Source organism: Stegodyphus dumicola, chromosome 9 (assembly GCF_044657685.1).
Source record: "Stegodyphus dumicola isolate Sdum_Otavi_A_Nest chromosome 9, ASM4465768v1".
NCBI lineage: Eukaryota > Metazoa > Arthropoda > Arachnida > Araneae > Eresidae > Stegodyphus > Stegodyphus dumicola.
Window position 1 is genome coordinate 140438818 of NC_140776.1, and position 8873 is coordinate 140447690.

Below are 8873 nucleotides of genomic sequence, written 5' to 3' on the forward strand. Positions count from 1 at the left end.
TTTCCAAAATTGATTGGTTGTTTATATACTGGATATTAATACGAATCGTAGCAAATCTTGCCTTCATTGTATCTAAAAAGTATATTGCCGATCAGAATCATCAAATCTATAAATTCGTCATCAACTCATCAGATACATAATAAATTGTCGGTCGATTTTTTAAATATATATTTTGATTACAAATTCGATTAATTAATATTCCTGCGGACATTCATGTAGTATTTGCAGATAAATGTGATATGAGGAACTCTACAAAATTAATGTGAGTAAATTATGAACTCTGGTAAATGAAAGAGATGTAATGCTTTATTTAAAGAATATAATTTTTTTCTTTTGCTGAATTATGCACAAAATAGGTTTAAAAATCCAATCAAATAGCTTGTAATTTCAAAAAAATGAACCCCCATATTCAATGCTTATGGTGGCGATCTTTATGAGTCTTTCTGAAAGGAAAAGGTACTAAGTTTATTCTTAAATAGAAAACAAAAGGGATTTAGACGTTTTAAAATGATTAATAGCATTAGCATAATATGTTATGAAGATCGAACATAAACTTAATATTTTATGTTTACAATAATAATAATAATATACTCAAATAAGATTTAAAATATTTCACCATTTTCAATAAAATCAATGATCTATTCAATCGTCTTTCACGTCTGGATTTCACAACGAAAAAATCCTTTACTTGACCGCTTAGGGATTAATGCACCCGTCATGTGTCCTTGCCAGTATGCTCCTCTTTGGGTTGTGCAATCATAAATTTCTGACGCTACACATTTTCAATGATGTCTACCACTCTCACCTCCCCCTACGGTCGAGAAGCTAAGATATATTATACGCGAGATATATTATATACGAACTGCGTATAATATACCAGAAGATATATTATACGCAGTTCGATTCCTCCTTCGCTGCTTCGTCATGCTGCGCTTTTTCTGATTTGCCTTCAAAAAAAGACCTCTTGGTCCTTGACTTCTCCATACCTTAGATCTCCATTTTGCTGCATCAGGGCCATTTGCTGGGCAACTCTTCACGAGCTGGAAACATCGCGCTTCGTGCGATATGCCAGCAATGGTAGGGTACGAACTGCGCCAAATTTGATCGAAGATCACCGTCCCCCAACTTATCAAATCCTCGAACTGCGCGACGTTCCCTGTCCCCCATTTCTTCCCAAGAAGATTGGGTGCTACAAAAAGTCATTTATCGCCATTAATGGGACATTTTATTGAGACTGCAAGCCTTCATTTTCGTTTATCAATGTTGTAAAAATTGGGCATGCAAAACAAATATTAATTTAAAGTCTGGCGTGTGCTAAAGTAAAAATAAATTTCTTTTACACTCATTTTAAAGTTTTATGATGCTTAAAGGAATGATAAGCCAGATCTTTTTTATTCTCTGTAAGAATTAAAAACTTTCCAAGTTGTAGATTTTAGTCGCTGATATATATAATATATATATATATATCAGTTTTGAATAATAAAATTGGTAGATTAATGACATACACAAAACTGATACATAATCAACCCATCACACATCGGATTTGTAGCTCACCTTAAATAAGTTTCTTGTCTAGATAAATATTAACAAATCTTCTTAGATAGCAGAATGGTTCTAACTTTCAAATTTACCATTTTAGGTAAACAGTTCTAATTTAATTAAAAGAATTCTTTTTATTAAAACTAAAAATTGGACTTCTTAAGTCGTTCTAAATTCACACTAATATTATTGCAATATATTTCCGTATTAAGCTTTCCATTTTTAGTCATTGAAGTTATTTTAAGGTTATTTAACTTTGTTACAAATTCCATATTTTAATACTAGAAACGTTTAAATATTTATTCTGTTTTCCACCTGATGTACTTTGGCATACATTTAATTTCTAATACACATTTAATTAATAACTTAATAATTATGAGCGTCAGCAGAATTTTAATAATTAACAGAAAAAAATTCAAACTCCCTTATATTCATATCCTGGGATTTTCAGTTCCCTTTTGGATTATTGGATTGGATTATTCAATTATGGCAAAGCACACGAGGGCTATCTGCCTAAACGGAGGGATGCCTTCGTGGAGGACTTTCTAAGGGAAACTGGCTCGTATACACGTTACACATGGGGAAAAACCACGAAAACGCCCATGCAGCCAGCCCGTTCGCGGTATTCAAACGTCGGACCGAACTACCAGTGTTCAGCGTCTTTACCGCTCGGCCGCTTTCAGTTACCTTTTAATGCATTTCTTTTTCACATATTGTTGCACTGTACTCCAGTTTCATGTATGTAGAATTTATATACTTTGTATTGTATTTATGCCAATTTATATTTAAATGATAATTTTTACAAATTCTTGCATCACAACTCTAGTTAACAGAAGATGTTAACACCTTGGCAAAGCTTAATCTTCAGCATGTAGCTTAGTTTCTAACCTAGTTTCAGGCTGAATTATTTGTAAAATTAATTACTTGAAATTATTTGTTAACAAAGATGGTTGCTAAATCACGCTAATAATATTTCTAACTGTTGTAATTTATAATGCAACGAGTTCATGTGATTTATAATATAATTCATTTATAATTTTTTCTGCAGTACTGAAATTAATAGCAGATACTGATAATGTTATACATTTAGATTACAATGATTTAAATTGCCATTGCCTTCTTCACTGATGCTTTTATGCTGCGTTCCTAATATTTCATAATGGCATACAGATAAGTTTAACTCATTCACCAAACATGTAAATCTCTAATGCCTATTTTAGTTCTTACGTGTGCTGTATCTTCTATTTTCTTTAATATATTGTTCAGCCTAATTTCAAAAGGTCTTATGATTAAGCGGAAAAGTCACTAAACATTGGTAGTTCGACCCGAGTTCTAGTCCCAGTGATCCCCTAGCTCTTTCTTTTTTTGTACTTATTTACTGTGTAAAAATATAGCGTAAAATTTCAGTTCATGAAGTAAAAATACTTTTTTAATTTATTCTTTAAAAATATCGCAAAAATTTTCACCTTTACCTTAGCATATCTTTTTACGAATTTCTCTAATAAGAAAAAATAAGGAAAGAAATTAACTCGGTTTCAGTGATTGATACCTCGGTGCAAATTATATGTAATATTTTCCAAAAAGCATAGAGTTTGTATGGATATCAATAAATTAAGGATTATTTCTCCATCTAATTTTCTTAACATGTTTATTCCAGAATTTACTTTTCACACTGTAGCGCTTAACTTTATGAGTTTTCTATAACCATTCAGTTTCTCTAGCCATGGCAACTTTGCATACCTTCTGACAAGTAGTTATATTTTTAACCACTGCATTTTAATTCCTGTTGACTATCAGTACATTATTCACTTGTGAAACAAGTGCAACTTTTATTTTATACGCAAATCTACGTAAAATAGCATTAAAACTTCAGTTATGCTGAGCTCCTCATCGATTGCTTGTTTTAGATTGAGTGAAATTAAACTTAATGTTACTGTTAATTAGCTTGTTATTAATTTAATTATACATTTCTAATTAATTATATGTTCAGATATTTCCAAGTATATTAGTCAAACTTTTGCATCCCAATTTTTAATTTTTGGTTAAAAAATAAACTTTTATTTATTGAGAGGCCTGACTGATTATATTAATTTGCAGTATTGTTTATCTAATTCCTTTCTTCTAGATAAATTTTAGAATAAACTTCTTAGCATAATAATTTTAATTTATTTACAATTTATACGTCAGTGTTCCAAATGCATAGTAATGTTGTTATAATAGATTTCATGCTAAGCTTTTTTTAAATTTAACTAAATTTAATTTCTGCAAACACTCACATGATTACTTTAATACACAAAAAATACTTTTAGCACACTTACACTTTAATATGGAATAATGTTTTGCACGCTAATGCACTCTATTAAATTTTCCAGTCTAGTTCAGACATCTTGACTATTATTGATGTAATTTATTAAAAATATAATTTGTATGCTTTATAATTATTTAATTTATGATATTATTATAATAAATGGAAGATGTTTGTAATGCTAATATGTATGTTTACCAATACCTTTTATTTTCTTTGTTAGCTCTCGCAGTTATTACTGTTATTTAAGTAATTAGCCTGCTTGTTAGATATTTTTTACTTGTTCTTGTGATATGTAATTCTATTTATTTATTTTTATTTTCCTCTTGGCTACAGTTGGCTTCGAAAAGTTAAATTGTAACCCTGTAGGCAGCAGGGGGAAGAAATTTTGATTAGCGCAGTTGGACTATAGCTCGACCAGGGGGGGGGATTTTTATTAGCGCAGTTGGAGTACACCCCCAGCAATAACTATTTGGATCGGATCGAATTCGATTCCCAGACAAACGAGCTGGCTGATTGGGCGCGTTCGTGGTTTCGTCCACCTGAACCAGAATACGTTCCAGTTTCTCACAGAAAGTCTTCCAGGAAGATATCCTTTCCCTTAGGTGGGTAGTTTTCGCGTGTTTTGTCATAATCACCTAAATAAACGAATATATTTCTTCACCATTTAGTGATAAGCCTCTATATAGTCTCATCTTCGGTGCCCCCAAAATGGCTAACTGCTCGATGAAGACTTTTATGTTCCCAAATAAACAACCTAATTTTCTTGCAAGCTTCTAAGTGCGTGGTAAGGGTTTAATCCGGATTATTACTGAAATCATATTTTGGATAATGTTAGCTTCGCCCCTTTATATTTTAAGCTGAATTAGTAACTTACATTTTGTTTAAATTTGATTTTTTATTGCCACTACTTGAGCTTACTTAAGGGAACTCATACACCTTAAAACCCATAAGATGTTCGAATAGGTGACTGTTGCAAGAATTGGGATAACCTATTTATTTTAAAAGCAATTACTACCAACTTTTTACAGCTGACTATATAATATAGCTGCTTTCTGAATTAGTAATCAGAAAGTTTGTGTTGCCACAAATATTTTTATAATTTAATCCGTTTTGTGACAACATTTTTCGCCATGTTTCCAACTTGCGCGCACAGTTTAAAACATTCTGTTTCATAATTTAATTCCATATTTAATATATAGCTTTTATAATATTTGGAAACTACTGTCAACCTAAAATTCTAAGAATTTCACGTTAAATTTTTATTTTATTTTGAGTTGAGTTTATAAAATGTATTTTATTAAAAACATTTTTAATGCTTTCGTCCATAAAATTTTTCAATATTAAAATATTCATCAGATTGTTGGTTCAGTTAAAAAATAGTGCCCATATAAAGAATTCCATCTAATTTCAAGTATGTACCATTAGCCATTTTTAAAATATCATGCGCGCAAGGTGGAAACATGGCGAAATATTTTGTCACAAAGAGGATTAAATTACAAAAATATTTGTGGCAACACAAACTTTCTGGTTACTAGTTTCCAAAGCAGCTATATTAGGTAGTCAGCTGTAAAAAGTTGGAAGTAATTGCTTTCAAAATAAATAAAATATCCCAATTCTCGCAAAAGTCACGTAGTCGAAGATCATGAAGGGTTTAAGGTGTATGAGTCCCCTTAATGGAGTTTTCTGCGTATCCGTAGTTATAGAAAGAAAGCATACGAAAGACTAATGTATGTTTTAGCGAACAAAATATATTACAGAACACAAGAAGATATATTATAACATCGTCTTTTTCTCAACTTCTTTTTCATTGATATATCTCTCTAAAAGAATATTTATATTTAATATTTAAAAATAATGTGGAGATTTCTTATGTTATAAATATATTTTATCTGATTTTATAAATTATGTTATAAATTATTAGAATCTGGTTATTTTATTTACATATACTTAATCTGTTTTATAAAAACGAACTGCCTTGAGAGCACGCTTTTTCAAAAACCATTGGTTCAATTCGCTTCGGCAAAAAAGATGGTAAGGACTTTTAACAGAAGAGGGAAGAACGAAACTACTATAACGCTAATTTTGAATGCTTTAAACAGAAAATTTTTAAACATTTTGAAAAAGAAGTACGTAAAAAGGTTTTGATTCAAGTAAACTGTAAAAATTTTAAATTTGTTATTATTTTAAATTTGTTAATTTTAAATTTGTTAAATTTTTAAATTTGTTATTTTCGTTTAAATCACATTTAAAATTTTATTTCCGTTATAGGTATGTTTTTCTAAATTATAAAATGCATCTATCATAGCTAAAGTTTGGAAAACACTCTATGAAAATTAATAATACCCTAGTTTAAATATACCAGCAAAATTGTCAAAATTAAAAAAAAAAAAAAAAAAAAAAAAAAAAAAATGTCTGAGAAATAGGTAATCTGAGTTTAACTTGTTTCGAAGAAAATATTTTTTGCTAATTTATATTTATGCCTATCTGTCGCGGGGATATAAAAGAACATCATGAAGATCTGTTTATAAACGCAAGCAGCATAGGTAACCCTAGATTTACCAAGCGTGCGTTCTGTAGGCTTGCTTCCTTTGTGTTGAGGATCCTTCGAAATGATTTGATGTTTCCCATGAAATTTCTTATAGAGATAAGTATAAGATGTTCTTCGATTTGGCAATGCAGTATGCGATTTACTACTTTTAATTAGTTAGCTATTTCTTAGATGGCGCCACTGTAAATAGTTGTTTCAATCATTTCTTTTTTCCGCCATTTTCTTGCATAATCGATTATAAAAGATACTGAATTTTTTATTTTATGGAGCTTCACATTGTCGAAAGAGGAGATGCCGCAACTTTGCTACCCATAATCCAGCGGGAAGTAATACCTGACTCAATTATCATGAGTGCTAAGTCGCTTTAAAAAGGGCTGGGTCCCTTGAGAGGCGGTCATCGAACCGTGAACCAACAAAATTTTATAATCCTACACACGATACTAATAATCACACAAATAAACCTTAATTGGGAATTTTGAAGTTAAAAATTCTACACAGCGTACGAAGTATCACACCTCAAATGCTTTCACGTTATCTCACAGAAACATGGTGGAAATTCGTTAATAAAAGAGATGGGAGTTTTTTGGCCATGCTACGCGACATTTATAATCTATATGGCTGAAAACGGCTCATAAAAACGGCCATTTTGAGGACCACGTTCGTGGGCATAACCAGGATCTGAGACAGGGAAGTGGAAACGATTTTAAAACAATAAAGCTGAATTAGAATTTGACTTGAATATGTTCCTCACTTATGGAATGAAAAGACAGCTGAGTGCTATTAATCCCGCTCAAGAGAATAAATCCTCTAAAATGGCTGCCAGCAAGAGCATTTTCGTTTATTTTCTTATTGTAACGTGAATATGAGTCGGTTTCAATTACAAGATCAACCATGAAGATACACTTACCCTTAAACAGATAGTTCTTGCATGCTATGCTGTAATCGAATAAATAAATAAATAAATAAATAAAAATCTGAAATGTTTCAGATTTTAAATTACGTCCAAAGGGGCGTTTTTTAACATTTTGTGTGTTACCTTTCTTTATTAAATATCATGTTCCTCGCACTTAAACCATAAGATCCAGTGCAACAGCAATATCGCAAAATAGTTTCAAAACGAGCATATCTTTAGAATTTCCGATACAGAGACTCACGCGCTGGAGATAAAAATGTTTTTTCTGCACAACGCTGCCATTGCTCGCTTTGAAATCCTTGAGTTTGTTAATCAAAAATTCGTCAGAGTTTTAAAAAAATAGGAAATCGATCATAAAACAAATTTCAAATTTCAAATTTGGTCTTCCACATGCTCATATTCGTTGGAGGATTACGTTATTCAAAATTCGATGACTCTATGTACCGTTATTTTATGACAATGTGAGAAATATACATACATTTACGCAGATTTTCATTATTTAATTTCTTCAAATATAATGCAGGACTCTAACAATTTGTGGCAACAGTTTGAAAAGTGAACCGACATTTATGAGTCCGACGCAAAATGTCAAAACGAAACTAATAGTCCTTCGGGATTCAAATCCCTTTGGACTAATAAGTAACGGACTCGAATACATGAATAAGCAGATTGTAAAGTTTGAGGAATGACAATAAAGAGACTCCTTTTTTTCGAAAAATTTAATTAACTTATCTATGTTAAATCGTTTTATAATATTCTATCTATTTTATTTCTTCTTTTTCAATTAGCTTTTCATGCACAATCAACAAGCATAACTCATTTAAGCCATCCTTTGTCACTCTTGATCAGAACCAAATTTTTATGGCACATAAAGTTCTAACTGGGCGCTTAATAGCATTTTTAGTACACATTGTAGTAGCAAAGAAATAAGAACGGCATTTTTTATGTGGGGGGAATGTTATAGCTTCTTTTATCAAGTCTTTCAGAGTTAATTTCGTCATGTCTTCCTTATGATCTTCAATTTCTTCTTGCTTCAAAAAGTTGTGATAGAGATCTGTTTCACAATGAAAATTGCTTAAAGCGATTGCCAACGACATGCGCAATCTTGCTCTCTTTTCCACGATGAATTTCGTGAGCTTGTGCTGATGTTGCTGTGAGATAAGTCACAACACAACAACGAAACAGAAACTAACAACGAAAAAAACTACGGGGGTGGATTGATTAGTGCATATGACTCTTTTATATATTCTGACTAGTTGACGAAAATCTTTGAACTTCACGTGCAAATGTTTTTTTTTTTTTTTTTTTTTAGTCCAAAGGGATTTGAATCCCGAAGGACTATTAGTTTCGTTTTGGCATTTTGCGTCGGACTCATAAATGTCGCTTCACTTTTCAAACTGTTGCCACAAAATGTTAGAGTCCTGCATTATATTTGAAGAAATTAAATAATGAAAAATCTGCATAAATGTATGTATATTTCTCGTATTGTGATAAAACAACGGTACATAGAGTCATCGAATTTTGAATAACGTAATCCTCCAACGAATATGAGCATGTGGAAGACC